At 40.1% G+C, this 16,279-nt stretch overlaps 1 pseudogene; it reads left to right on the top strand.

Moving 5' to 3' along the window:
- The window catches only part of LOC114276990 (cysteine-rich receptor-like protein kinase 15), a 30,299-nt pseudogene extending 16,067 nt beyond the window's left edge, over positions 1-14,232 (top strand).
- Positions 14,233-16,279: the final 2,047 nt, after the last annotated feature.

Raw genomic sequence — 16,279 nt, 5'->3', positions numbered from 1 at the left:
ATTAATTACAATTCCGAAATAGTCGATCACATGTAGCGGATCTCGAATATATTTCCTCAACATCGAAACATGAAATACATTATGGACTTGGCTCAATCTTGGCGGCAAAGCAAGTCTGTAGGCAGCGAGGTTAATCTTCTCAAGAATTTCAAAAGGCCCGATGTAACGAGGTGCTAACTTGCCCTTCTTCCGAAATCTTGTAACTCCTTTCATCGGCGAAATCTTTAGGAACACGTGGTCCCCGACTTCAAATTCTAGCTCTCTTCTTCTCTGGTCGGCATAACTCTTTTGTCGACTCTGTGCGGTTTTGATCCTTTGCTGAACGAGCTTAATCTTCTCGGTTGTTACTTGAATTAACTCGGGACCAAGCAGAGCTTTGTCTCCTACCTCGGTCCAACATATCGGTGACCTGCACTTTCTTCCATACAGTGTCTCATACGGCGCCATGCCAATGCTAGCTTGATAGCTATTGTTGTAGGTAAATTCCACCAAAGGCAAATGTACTCCCCAACTTCCTTGGAGGTCCAATACACATAGTCTAAGCATATCTTCAAGTGTCTGAATCGTCCTCTCTGTTTGCCCATCAGTCTGGGGATGAAAAGCTATGCTAAACCGCAACTCGGCTCCGAAAGCTCTTTGTAGGCTCTGCCAAAATCTGGAAACCAACTTCGGATCTCGGTCTGACACAATTGACATCGGCACTCCATGAAGTCTAACAATCTCATTCACATACAACAAAGCAAGTTTATCGGCGTTGAAGGTGGTTTTAACAGGCAAGAAGTGCGCTGACTTAGTTAGTCTATCCACGATAACCCAAATCGAATCCATACCCTTTTGTGTCTTCGGCAAACCAACCACAAAGTCCATGGAGATGTGCTCCCATTTCCACTCAGGAATCGATAAAGGTTGAAGAAGTCCTGCTGGCCTTTGATGTTCTGCTTTCACTTGTTGACAATACAGACACTGCGACACGAACTCGGCTATCTCTCATTTCATGTTCGGCCACCAAAACGTCTACTTCACATCCTGATACATCTTGGTGTTCCCGGGGTGAACAGCAAACTTGGAACCATGAGCTTCCTGTAAAATTTTCCTTTTTAACTCTGGAATGTCGGCCACACACAATCTCCCTTCAAACTTGAGCACTTGATTTTCTATGGTATATCCTGATCTCGGCTTCGAGATAATCTCATCGGCTACCTTCTTGAAGAATTCATCCTCCATTTGTCTTGTCTTTACTTCCTCAACAATAGTCTGCTCCACTAAGATTGCAGTTAGACATGCCAAATTTCCAACCATCTTTCTACTCAAAGCGTCGGCTACGGTGTTAGCTTTACCTGGATGATATTGAATTTGCATATCGTAATCTTTCAACAACTCAAGCCATCTTCTCTGCCTCATATTCAATTCCTTCTGAGTGAACAAGTACTTTAAGCTCTTATGATCCGTAAAAACCTGACAAGAAGCTCCACACAAGTAATGGCGCCAAATCTTCAAAGCAAATACCACGACTGCTAATTCTAGATCATGGGTGAGATAGTTCTTTTCATGTGGCTTTAACTGGTGAGAGGCATATGCTATAACCCTACCTTTTTGCATTAATACACAACCCAGACCCTTATACGAAGCATCACTGTAGACATGGAACTCTTCATTACCTGATGGTAGTACAAGAATTGGTGTTGCGACTAACCACGTCTTCAACTCCTGGAAGGCTGCTTCTCTATCCTTAGTCCATTCGTAAGCCACTCCCTGCTTAGTCAGTTGTGTCAACGGAATTGCAATCCTTGAGAAATCCTTTACGAATTTTCTGTAATAACCAGCCAATCCCAGAAAACTACGAACCTCGGACACATTAGTCGGCCTCGGCCAATTCACCACGGCTTCAATTTTACTAGGATCGACCGAAATACCCTCTTCATCAATTACATGACCCAAAAATGAAACAGTGGAAAGCCAAAACTCACACTTGGTAAGTCTCAAATGCTCCTCGTGTTCGGCTTTACTCTTAGAGTAGATCAATATGTCATCGATGAAGACAACCACAAACCCATCTAGATATGGCTTAAAGACTCTGTTCATCAAATCCATAAAGGCTGCAGGGGCATTGGTCACTCCAAAAGGCATCACTAAAAACTCGTAGTGGCCATACCTCGTCTAAAAAGCGGTCTTCTCGATATCCTCGGCTTTAACCTTAAGCTGATGATAACCCAACCTAAGGTCAATTTTGGAAAAGACTCGTGCTCCTTGCAACTGGTCAAACAAATCGTCTATTCTCGGCAACGGGTACTTATTCTTAATGGTTACCTTATTCAGTTCCCGGTAATTAATACAAAGACGAAGTGTACCGTCCTTCTTCTTAACAAACAAGACGGGTGCTCCCCAGGGTGAAGTGCTCGGCCTAATAAAACCCTTATCTAGAAACTCTTGTACTTGAAGTTTCAATTCCTTAAGCTCGGCGGGGGCCATCCTATAGGGTGTTTTAGAGATGGGCTGGGTTCCCGATATGATGTCAACAGTAAACTCTACCTCTCTATCCACTAAGTGACCAGGCAAATCATTTGGAAAGACGTCGGGGAATTCATTAACAACTGGGACGTCGGCTAATTCCACATTTCCATTCAAATTGCTTAATATGCTATACAGATAACCTTGACACCCTTTTTGGATCAACCTATAGGCTTTCGTGGATGAAATTAAGTAAGGTGGGGATACTACACCTTTTTCCTGAAACGTGACCTCAGCTAAGTTTGGGGGTTTTAATGTGACACTCTTAGAAACACAATTTATGGATGCGTGATTTGCCACTAACCAATCCATCCCCAATATAACATCAAAATGAGTCATGTCCATTGGCATTAAGTCAGCTAACAGTACAACATTCCCAATCATAACAACACATGCTCGATAGATGGATGCAACATTCATAGATCTCCCAGATGGATTAGACACAGATAATACAAAATCAAGGGGTTCTACTTTCCTATTAATCTTCTCGGCAAACTTAGCAGAAATGAATAAATGCGTAGAACTCGAATCAATCAATACATATGCATTTTGAGAGCAAATTGAAAGTGTACCTGACACCACTACCTCAGCATTTTGAGTGTCCCCTGGTACCAGTGCAAAAACTCTGCCTTGTCTCATCGGTCCTTTCCCAGCGTTACCTTTCTGCACGGAGCCCGAAGTATTCTCATCTTTCTTACTTTCCCCAGCCTTCGTTTTTGGACAGTCCCTCACAAAATGACCTACTTTACCACATTCGTAACAAGCCCCAGACGCCCGACGACAGACCCCGAAATGTGGCTTCCCACAACTGGAACATATCGGCTTAGTACCACTCTCTTGCCTTGGGTTGCTTGAACTGCCGACGTTCGCTTTCTTCTTGGTACCAAACTGTGCCCGGCGATTGTCATAACTCTGCCTCTTCCTCTGGCTCTCTCCCGAGCCCTGGTATCTGTTCAAATTAGCGTCGGTCAAAATAGCTTTGTCCAACACTCCGGCATAAGTTGGCATGTTGAGCATGTTAACCCGGTCTTGTATCGGTCCACGGAGTCCACTTTCGAACTTCCTAGCCTTCATATATTCATCATTGACCATGTGGGGTGCGTACCTTGCCAACTCGGTAAAGGCATGGTCATATTCAGCTACTGTTCTACTGCCTTGCAGCAAAGTCTGAAACTCGATGGCCTTGCGATTCCGAACACTTAAGGGAAAATGCTTGGTGTAGAACAATTCTAAAAATCGGGTCCAGGTCAAGTCTGGATTGCTTTCTCGAACCATCATCCACCATCTGCAGGCGTCATCATCTAGTGTAAAGGCTGCTAATGTCACCTTCTGGGTGTCGGTGCTGGGAAAGATCTCGAACAACTTTTCCATTTCCAAAACCCAGGCTTCGGCTTTCGTCGGCTCTATACCCCCTTGGAATCTTGGCGGTTTCATTTTCTTAAACTCTCTAATCAAAGCTATCGTGCCATCCCCATATAAAGCTGGCTGTGGGGGCGCTTGCGGTACTGGAGGGGGTGGAGGTGGAACTACATTCTGGCCGTTTGTCTGCTTGGCCTGAGTTGATGTAGCACTAGTGTACTGCTGTCTTGTCTGCCTTAACTCGCGGGTCAAACCTTCAACTAGCCCCTCCAGTCTGTCTATTCTGTCCTCCGACTGATCTCGGCCAACTGGAGGTCTACCTCTTCTCATGATGCTATGAGTATGCAAAAATGTGGCTTTAAACAAAATGAGCAAATAATCACGTAGGCAAGTAACAGTTAAGCATGCCGAGACAATGTACAACTTGTTCACATAGCAAGCAATATGATGCAATTCTAACTTCCTTCTAAGGGGAAATCCTATGCTCTTTAGGACTCAAAGTGTATGAATAACGTATACTAAGGAACTTGTGCTCTGATACCATTCTGTCACGACCCCAGACCGCCCCTAGTAGTTTGGTGCCGTGATGGCCAGTAATCCGAGATTACCGAAGGCCAACATACAAGATTCACACACAATCAGAGTACAATTATATGGGGCTAACAAGTACGGAAGCGATTTATACAAACAGATTAGTCCATAAGAGTTGTGCATAAGTCAAATGAGATAGGAATCATCTGCAGATGGGTTATAACTCAATTACAAACGAAACAAGGTACAAATTACATCTTTCACATTAACAAAAGGGCTTCACAAGCCGACATGAACAAAATACATGAAATACAGCTAGAAGCAAAATCTTTAGAATTGCCGACATCCTCACTGCCGACATAACATGTATACAAAACACGCATCTTGATCAAAAGGCTTCTCAAGCCGACGTATGCAACATACAAGTATTACAAATCGAGAAGCATAATTTTCAAGACTGCCGATGTAATTACAGTTTAGGCCGACATAATCAAAATCCAAAATAAGCTCCAGAATCACATCTAGGCGTCACCGCCTTCTTGCCCATCACCTACATATATATAGAGAGGGTGAGCTTGGATACTCAGTGAATGGTATAAATAATAAAGGGGTTTGCATGAATAATAGCCGAAGTCCTTTCAAAACAATACAAGACAAAACTTTATATATAACAAGGAATGGACCTCGCCCATCTAAAGATCTTCAAAGCTTCAAGGGACACTTACTAGCATCACATATTACAAATAATAACATTCCGGCAACGTATCCACGCGGTAAACCGTCCGTGGCAAAACAAGACGGAGCAAGAGAGGCATCTCAAACAAGGGTGCTACAAAAGTTTAGAGTCCTCTAGCACAAGGGACCTATGTTACAAAGGCTCGTAGCCTTTTAACACAAGAGTGTTGCGAAAGTCTAGAGTTCTCCAGCACAAGGGACTTTCTAACGAGATGTGCTGCGAAAGTTTAGAGTCCTCCAGCACAAAGGACTTTCAAACGAGAAGGTCATTCAAGCAAGTATAATACAAGATACAAAACTAAGGACAATCATTCATGCTTAACAAATACTTTCAAAACAAAGCAAAGCAAAGTCTTTATCAAAACGTATAACATAGCTTTATTAAAAATACCACTCACCTAGTTCTTCAAACGTCGGGGTCAAGGCAAGTCCAAGTCCTCAAAACACATGGCAAAGTCTATTGAATGCACTACTCAAAACAAGTCTAGCTTACATGCAAATGACCTCGGCATTCTTCAAAAACTAAGTCAATCAAATTGAAACACAATTTCTTATCCTTGGAAAAACACGCTGGGCAACTACCAGGTCTAGGCCGAGGTCCCACACCTCTTTGCCGAGGTGTAGCCTCGATGGCCACATTCAAAAGCGAAGTCGGGAAAAATCTGGGTTTCCCTCTTGATAAACATGAAGAACATGAGCATGAAGAACTTGAAGAACATGAACATGAGGAAGATGGATGCAAAGATCAAAACTTGCTATTGCAACAGTTGAGACTTCATGCTATGAATTCAAAAACATGGACCTAGGTACCCACACTCAAGGATCTTATCAAAACAAACACAAAAACATGAGCTTTAATGCAAACTTTCAGATCAAACGAGACTTTTCCTTAAAAACACATGAAAACCATTTTCTCTTTCTAAAACTAACTTTAAATCGATGAATGGCGTGCGGAACAGGTTTGATCGTGCAATGCAGCTAGATGATCAATGAGAACAACGAGAATAGGCTACGATTCTAACCTCAAAACCCGAATCTAACGGTTCAAGCTCCAACGATCAAGCTTGGAAGTTCACTCTCTCTAGCTTAAACTTCTCCTTCTTCTTCCTTGAGTTTCTCTCTCTAAAAGGCAAGACTTGATACAAATGATATGTTTCTCATGACAATCACTGACTTAATCCCTATGTCGGGACACGTGGCATCGGCTGATTCGCTCAACTCAAAAGGTGACTGACTTGACAAGACAAGACCAAGACAAAGTGTACTCAACAAGCTAGGCGGCAAGAACACACCGGCAAGTAACGACATCGGCTAACAACAAGACTCCGACAATCAAGGGGCAAGGACATCGGCTTGGAAGGACAACACTTGACTAAACTGTGCCACACCCTGGCCTAGATGTGCCACACCTCGGTCTAGGTCATACCATTCCAGGAACAAAATCACTCATGCAAGGATCAAGGATCTAGAACGCCTACATATTAACATCTCGGCCCAGATGATGCACATCTCGGCCTAGGCGACGCGCACCTCGGCCTGGATGGTGACATCTCAGCCAATATGCTAGGGTGAAGATGGATGACAACCAATGGGGTTCCAAGATAGTTCTAAGTGACAAAGGTTTCGAAGGTGTCTAGGCTTAAGATGACCTCGGCAACACACCAGACAAGAACAAAGCGTGCAAGCAATCATTCAAGCAAAACAAGACAAGATTTACAAATGCACATATTAAAACAAGATCATCCATAAATGTATGCAAGTATGACTAAGTCAAAATGAGGGTTGTTACAGTCTCTATGGTCGAACACTCCTCTAAGTCAAGGCTTCAACAGTATTGTATGCAGAAATAGTACTGACAAAGTTTATAGGCAAGCACTTTGCAGAGGGGATGTCACTCCTGAAGTGTGTCGGGATTGCGTTCAGAATGCAAGCCTGGAGATCATGACAGTGTGTCCAACCCAAAATGCAATTATATGGCATGAATTCTGTCAAGTTCAGTACTCATACCGGCCTTTCCATTCCTGGGACAACTATACTGGAATGAATCCTGACTCAAATAAAGATGAGAAAAATATATCGGACAGTGTTGATTTTGTTGTAGTTTTGAAGGATTTCATGAATAAACTCTCCGATCAAGCCGCATTTAATCCTTCTAGCGTCATGTTTGCTACTGGTAAAACCAAAATTTCAACGAATGAAACGATTTATGGGTTTGTACAGTGCACAAGAGACATCTCTCGAAGCGACTGTAGAGTTTGTTTGAATTCTGAATTTGGAGACCTTGATGGGTGCTGTGATTATCGCCAAGGCGGTACTGTTTTAAGCAGAAACTGCAACATGAGGTTTCAGCTATATCCATTTTACAACGAACCTACTGCCAATGGTAAGAAAATTGAATTTAAAATAGTTACTTTGTCTATGCTATTGCTTGTTGCCATATACTTGAAGAAAACAAGAAAACCATATTGTTTGTCTAAAATCATTTGACTACTTCGCACAAATAACTCTCATATGGTTTCAATTTTGAGCCAAAATGATTTAAAAAAAATTTCCTAAAAAAGGTGTTTTCAATAAAATTTCCCCAAAAGAATTTGCCAAACATGTTTATTGTCATTAGTGTATACAATATATGAACTGAAATTGAGAACATAGATCTTTTGCCCAAACAAACAGGGAACAGAAAGAAGATTAAGGTGGCTATGCTAGTTACCGGTCCAACAACATTGGTGAATGCAGGTCTTGCTGCTGGTTACTATGTTATTTGGCATCAGCGAAGTAACCGAACACGAAAGGGTAAATTTACAAAACAGCAAGTTTAAAATCAGACGCAAAACATGCGTTTTGTGTGTCTTTTTTGTCTGATTTTGCATTTTGTTTATCTATTTCGAGACTTATTGTTGTCCAAATGCTTAATTGCTAACACGCTACATTCCCATGTCTAGGACTGTGTAAACTACTGCCCAATCTGTACAAACTGCACCAATCCACACTGTTTTATCTGCTAACCGTGGATTAAACATTAAAATTTATAATCTACCTTCAAAACCGCACCGCTCCGCTCCGCTATAGCTAATACATATATATATTTTTAACGTCTAATACAATATCAAAGTAAAATTGAGTATGAGAGAGATTTTTTTAATTTGTTACCAATTAATAGTTATATACATGAATAATATTATGTAAACTTAGTTTGTGTTATATATATATATAAAAATACTATGCAAATTAGTGTTATATATTACGCAAATGCTTGATAATTGGTTAAGAATATTTTTCAATCCGTCAATCCGCCCTAAACTGTCCAAACCGCAATTTGGTTATCCGCCAATCCGCCATTTGGTTTATAATTTTACTCTCAAATAGGCAAACCGCACCATATCAATGAAATAACTACCATTAACAGAAGAGTCTGCTGCCCTGCAGATGAGGAAAAAAGCCAAAGTGCATTGTTACAAGAATTGGCAAACCCACCAAGTGTTGACATTAATCAAGAAGGTGAATTTGTCAGTTCTCAGGAACTGCCTTTCCTGGAGTTGGCTACTATAAAGGCAACCACAGGAAACTTTTCTGATACAAATAAGCTCGGACAAGGTGGGTTTGGCACTGTTTACAAGGTAACAACTTTTTCCCTGTTAGTGTGATCATTCCCGTAGTCTTGCAGATGGTTTTAAACAATAGTATCGGGGACACGTATTTGTACGGTCTAATAACAGCTGATATATTAGTTGCGAGGCTTGTGGGTTGTGGCATAGAGGGAGAAGAAAAGTTGCTCATATATGAATATATGCCCAACAAAAGCCTTGATCTCTTCATATTTGGTTTGTTTTTGTATCTTTTTTTATAGGCTTTCTTACAGCTCGGTATAACTAAGAAAATGAACAAAAAAATATTATCTCAGGTAGCTTTAATTTTATATACAATTTCAGATTCAGAGAAGCGTGAAAAACTTCATTGGGATATACGCCTGAACATGATTCTTGGGATTTCTTGAGCACTAATTTATTTGCACGAAGACTCGAGGCTTAATATCATACAAGGGGATCTAAAGCCTAATAATGTTCTATTGGACCAAGAAATGGTCGCTAAGATATCAGATTTCGGAATGGCGAGAATTTTTGGTGAAAACCAAAATATAGCTAACACCAAAAGAGTTGTAGGAACATAGTAAGTCTATTCTTTCTCATAGTTTTAAATATTGGTTGATATTTATCAGTTTTCAGCCCTTCCAATACCGATGAATAAAAATTACACCAACATTAACCAACTCCCAATACATATTGGTTCAAAAGTTGATATGACTACTATATATAAAGCTCTATAAAGCTATTTTTGGTTGTTGATGATTTAATACGTATCATTCGTTACACCTGATATCGAGCACGACAAATACCAATTGTGACACATTGCTATTTAAACCCTTGCTCTTTCCTTTATCTTTCATTGAAACTACATATTTTAATTGAAAAGAAGATAAAATAATGATCATATTTGATATAGTGGATACCTGGCTCCCGAGTATGCAATGGGTGGACTATTCTCTATAAAATCTGATGTTTTCAGTTACGGAGTGATCTTGCTCGAGATCATTAGTGGGAAAAGAAACAGTGGCTTTTACCTTACAGAACATGCTCTGACACTCCTTGCTTATGTATGTGTTTTCAACCCCCTTTTCAACTACAAATACTCGAATAACTAGAACGTGACAACTACTCATTCAAATTAAAACTATGTGATTTTATAGGCATGGTGACTATGGAGCGATGGAAAAGAACTAGAATTTTTAGATCCATTGTTGGCGGTGTCATGCCCCGTGGCAAAAGTTGTAAGATGTATCCATATTGGGCTTCTATGTGTCCAAGAAGATCCAAAAGATAGACCAAATATGTCATCTGTGGTGGTTCTATTGGGAAGTGAATCAGCAACACTTCTTGAACCACTAGTAGAATTATTTGGAACAAGATTCAAAATTCAGGGTCAAATGTGTCACAATTGAAAAATCAGTGACTAAAGTGACACAAGCCCTAAACTATAGGGACTGTTAGTGTAATTTGCCCTAAATTTTAGCTATTTTATTTTTTATTTTTTACAGCTAGACTAGTTAATTTTTTAATGCTGGGTGTAATTGGCATTTTTTCCACTGCCGCTGATGTTGTCAACACAACCACTAGTAACTAGTGTGTTATTAGAGATTTATATATATATATATATATAATGAAATAAAAAAACCCTTACGGTTTCATGCGTTTTACACTTTAAATTCTAGTGTTTTAATTTTGACAAATTAAACTCTGGAGTTCCATCCGTGTTTCAATGTGTTTCCTCATCCATCTCTGTCTGTGTAAGATGTGTTGGACAACCTTCACTGTATTTAAATAGCTTAATTCTGTTTGTGTACTTAACAACAAACAGAATACAAAAGAAATAAAATAAATAAATAAATAAACACATATTTTATTTTATTACAAAAGCAAAATAAAAATCTGATTTAAATAAACAAATAAAACAGAAAAATAAATTAAACAACTTACTTGATTAATTTCTTCGAATAATAATCTGATCAAGTCCAGTGTTCAACACTGTGTCCTTAAGACAGATTCGTCCTCTCCACGGTGCTTTCAGAATATGGACATCTATCTCCCAGGATGAAATGATCAATTTATTTGTTCAATAAACACACTTAGTGTATACACTCTTTCTGACAAGAAAAATAATAGAATAAATGCAGCAAAATGTAGAGATGATATTGCAGCAAGAAAGGACAAAAATTAAAGTGAATCTAATCAAATGAGGGCTGGTCTATTTATAAAAGTAATGGCACCCTTTAATTTTGAATTGAACAGGTAGCATACCCGTTTGAACAGGTACTGTACCTGTTGGGTTTGAATTTGAACAGATAACCGAATCTGTTTGAATTTCAAATCTATTCGAGTGGATTTAAATTTGAACAGAACATATTTGGTTTTGGACAGATCCGAACCTGTACAGAATTTCTGAAGAGGTGCAAATAAAATTTTGAATTCAAAAATTGAAAATTAAATTTGGACATAATTTATTCTATCAAAAATAAATTGAATTCAAATATTTTTGGCCCAAAAAGATTAGTATTGGGTCAAACAAGCCCAACCCAACCTCACACCACGCACCCGCGCCCAAGTCCAGGTCCTGCCCAGCTCGCTCGACCGGACGGACGGCGGTGTCGTGCGCGTGTGGTGATTCTTGGGTCCAATGGGTCTAGCCTATTTTGTCCATAATCTCTCCCTTCTATGAATTTGGGGTGCCCCTTGGGGCCCTCTCCAAGTTATAAGTCCAAGCTATATAAACCCATTCAAAACTTCCCAGCAAATCAATGTGGGATAAGCCATTTACACAAACCTTAAGGAATTTCCACCAAAACTCCATTTCCATAGAGCACACTTTGGTTTCAATTTCCCATTCACTTGATAATGGTTTTGAGCAACCAAATATACCACGTGAATCACAACGCGGCAAAGAACGCGTTACCACTTAGACCCGCCAATTTTGGCGCACGGGTCCCACCTAAATAATTGACCAAAGATAAGAAAAAAATTCTGGTTTTACCCAGAATTTCAAACCATTTCTAACAAGATGATGGAGAATCGTTTTGGGCACCCAAAGGCAGCCCAAAATGCTGTCGTTCACCACAACCCCACCAATATAAGCCCCAATCGTGAATTGCTGCGATTATGGCAAAAAGATTCACCCTGCTGGTGCAATTCCACCTACGATTGACCACACACAGCGGGGGCTTATGGTTTTTTTTTTCCTAATAGGATTGACCCACATGTGCTCGTGATACAAAATTTCTATGTTAATTTTTTAATTGCTCTACACATTATTTATGTTGTGAATGAAAGATTTTGTTTATAATATGATAAGGTCCAAATGCCAAAAAAAAAATGAATATTTTTTCCTTTCAAAAAATGTTTCCGTTAATTCAAATTGAATGAAAATGGTCATGATTTAAATAGTGGCTAAAATTAAACCATTAGTTTTTAGAAGGTAGGAAAGGAAAAATAATTATAATCAGTATCAGCATAATTCTTTCAGCATTCCTAGTGCTATCTCTACTTGGTGCTTGTATCTACTACCAAAGGAGAAGGAAAAGAGCAAAGAAAGGTAACTACATTCTTTTAGCCATTGCCACAATCCTATTACATGTTTACAACCTAGTATGTCAATTTATTCTTCTTTTTTCCTGTAGAAGAGAAAGAAAACAGGCATGAAGTGCAATTACTCGACCTGGGAGGACAATTTGGTGATGACTACAACAGTAAAAAATTGCTAGGCAACAAGCACACAAATTTTAGAATAAGGCACACTCAGAAATCAATCACACATAGAAAGGAGACATAAGATATTTACATGGTTCGGCAATTGCCTACGTCCACGGAGAGAAATTTCACTATAGAATTTTCTAGAGAGAGATTACAGAACTCACACTCACTTCCTCTTTATAGATTTACACACTCTCTCTAATTCTCTCTTACTCTGTCTGTGCTGTATTTATTCCCTTCTTTATCATCTCAATTTATACACAAAAGAGAGGAAAACAAAGTCAAGAAACCGGTGAACATTTATAACAAAAGGAAGAGAAAAAAAAATGAGCTGGTCTTCCACCTGCCCTCTCCCCTCCTACTTCTTGACATGGAGCCAGCCTTCATTAATTCCTCCATGTGGGTTGGAGCTAACAATTCTCCCCCTCCATGCACATATGGATAACTGACTTCTCATTTGAAGTCCATCCCGATCAGATTCTTGCAAACTTCCAGTTGGTCTCTGGTGAGAACCTTGGTTATCATGTCAGAAGGATTCTTGTCCGTGTGAATCTTCACCAGCTTCATCAGTTGCTTATCTATCACTTTTCATATCCAATGATACCGGACATCAATGTGCTTTGTACGTGAATGGTACATGGAATTCTTGCTCAGATCAATTGCACTCTAACTATCACAATGTACCTTGTATTCTTCTTGTTGTAGACCCAATTCTTAGAGAAATCGCTTTAACCACAACATTTTCTTTTCAGCATTTGCGGCAGGAATGTACTCTGCCACTATTGTAGATAAAGTAACATACTTTTGTAGTTTGGACTACCATGAAACAACTCTCCCTGCAAAGGTGAACAGAAATCCTGATGTAGATTTTCTACCATCAAGATCACCTGCCATATCGACATCTGTAAATTCCTCTAAAATTGGTTTAGCTCCCCCAAAACATAGACACATCTTTAAAGTTCCCTTCAAGTACCGAAGAATCCATTTGACCACCTCGCAATGCTCCTTTCCTGGATTGGCGAGGAACCTGCTCACAACGCCAACTGCGTGAGCTATATCTGGCCGAGTACACCTCATAACACACATCAAACTTCCTACTGCGGAAGAATAGGGAATTGCCTCCATTTCTTTCCTTTCAAAGCTAGTCGTAGGACACGAACGCTTTGTCACCTTGAAATGGTTGGCTAGTGGCGTGCTGATTGGCTTGGCATCTTTCATGTTAAACCTTTCAATCACCTGTTCAACATATTTCTCCTGTGACAGTCATATCTTCTTGGATTTTCTGTCACGAACAATCTTCATGCCCAAAATCTGCTATGCTGGACCTAAATTCTTCATGTCAAAATACTGCGACAAGTTTTTTTTCAACTTGTTGATCATAACAATATCATGTCCGATGATCAGCATGTTATCAACATACAACAGTAGGATAATAAAGTTTCCATCCGAAAACCTTTGGAAGTATACACATTGGTCTGCTACCGTTCTTGTGTACTCGTGATCCTCCATGAATGAATCAAACTTCTTGTACCATTGTCTCGGCGCCTGCTTTAGGCTATAGAGACTCTTCTTCAGTTTGCAGACTAGATTTTCTTTTCCTTTAACTTCAAATCCTTCTGGTTGCTCCATATAGATCTCTTCCTCCAAGTCACCATGGAGAAAGACAGTCTTGACATCCATCTATTCTAGCTCCAGATTCAAGCGAGCTACTAATCCTAGAGCTACTCGAATGGAAGTCATCTTCACAACTGGAGAGAAGATCTCATCAAAGTCAATTCCCTTCTTCTGCCAAAACCTTTGACCACCAAGCGAGCTTTATGCTATAATAGTTTACCGTTGCCATTTTTCTTCAACTTATACATCCATTTGTTCTTCAAGGCTCTCCCGTCTCTTGGAAGTGGAACAAGCTCATTAGTGTGGTTCTTCTGCAAAGAGCGCATCTCCTCCTTCATGGCGTGCATCCAATAGTCTTTCTCTGTATGACTCTTTGCTTCCGAAAAACTCTCGGGCTCCCCCTCATTAGTTATCAGAATATACTGAGAAGTAGAATATTTGGTTGATGGCATGGCAGATCTTTCAGATCTTCGCAACTGAGGCCCAGTTGCCTCAGTTTGAGAGGGTTGCTTCCCCTGCTCAACACCCTCTTCATTTGGGTCTTCATCTCTTTCTTCCTAATCCTTAATTTCTAGCATAGGATCTTGCAACTCTAGCACTTCTTGTTGCACATCATCACATCTAGTATTTTAAGATGGCTCAGGGAGATGGTAACAAGTCTGGAGTGATAACATATCTAGACTTTGTAGACTTCTCAAAATCTGTTACTGTCTGGTCTTCCTGGAACACAACATCTCTACTGCTGAACATCTTCCTGTTCACTGGGTCCCACAACTTGTACCAAAATGCTGTATCTGAATAGCCCACAAATATGCATGTAGTGGACTTGTCATCAAGCTTTCGTCTATTTTCCTTGAAGATGTGTGAGAACGCCTTACACCGAAGACTCTCAAGTGAGAGTACAATACCTTTCTTTTGGACCAGACTTCCTCAGGTATAGCAAAATTCAATGGGATTGAAGGCGACCTGTTGATAAGATAACAGACTGTTCGGTTTCAACCCAGAATGACTTTGGTAACTTTGCCATTTTGAGCATGCATCTGACTATTTTAACAATAGTGCGGTTCATGATCTCTGCCACACCATCATGTTGTGGGGTACCGGGAGCTGTTGTCTCATGCCGGATACCTTTGCTGGCACAATATGCTTCAAAAGCATTGGAAGTGTAATCGCCACCATTGTCTGTGCGAAGACACTTCTAACTCTTCTCGGTCTCTCTTTCTACCATTGCATAGAACTCCTGAAAGTGTTTGAATACCTCATGCTTCGTCTTCAAGAAATACACCCACAACTTCCTTGATACATCATCAATGAAAGTCAGAAAATACTTGCGGCAGCCAAGTGACTCCACTTCGATCGGGCCATAAACATCTGAGTATACCATACTGAGCACTTCTATTTTCCTCTTGCTCATTGAAATGAATGATACTCGATGCTTCTTTCCATAAAGACAATGATCACACGACTTCAGGGCACTCCCTTTGGATAAGGATATCCTGGATTGCATTGCCAATAGATGCAATCCCTTTTCACTTATGTGAGCCAGTCTTCTGTGCCATAAGTCTGGTGACTCCTTGTCTTCTGTTGCATTAAGACTTCCTAGATAGATCTTCGTTTGAGTCTTGTACAGTGTTTAATATATCTCTCCGTTGGCAATTATCAAAGCTCCTCCTGTCAACTTTCAACGGCCATTTCCAAATATACTTGTATAGCCCTGTTGGTCTAGGGCACTTCCAGAGATAAGATTGAGGCGCAAATCTGGAACATGCCTCATATCTTTGAGAACTAGCTTGTGTTCGGCATTACTCTGAATACAAATGTCTATCCACAATTTTCAAATAGCTAGAATTTCCCATTCGAACAGTGCCAAAATCTCCAACGTTGTACGAGCTGAAGAGTTCTCTGTGGGAAGTGGCATGATAGGATGCAGCTGTGTCTATCACCCACTATGTACAGCTGTGGTCAGCCACGTGAAGGCAATCATTCTCTTCACAAATTACAAGAAGTATTTCATTAGTTGTTATGGCTGTCGTGTTCTCATCTCCGTTTGACTTACTGCTTTGGCATTTATCTTTCCGGCTTAGGTAGTTCCTCTTTATGTGACCCTCGTAGTCACAGTGAAAGGAAGTGAAGCTAAAGTTACCTTGACTTTTACTATCTCTAGATTTATTCATGTTGTTCCATCTGCCTCTACTCTTGCTCACTCCTTTACCTCTTCTTCTACCTCTGTCTTT

This window comes from Camellia sinensis, chromosome 9 (genome assembly GCF_055761805.1).
Source record: "Camellia sinensis isolate YWXY chromosome 9, ASM5576180v1, whole genome shotgun sequence".
Classification (NCBI taxonomy): Eukaryota; Viridiplantae; Streptophyta; class Magnoliopsida; order Ericales; family Theaceae; genus Camellia; species Camellia sinensis.
The sequence above is the reverse complement of the archived record's forward strand: the minus strand, read 5'-3'. Positions and strand labels throughout refer to the sequence as shown.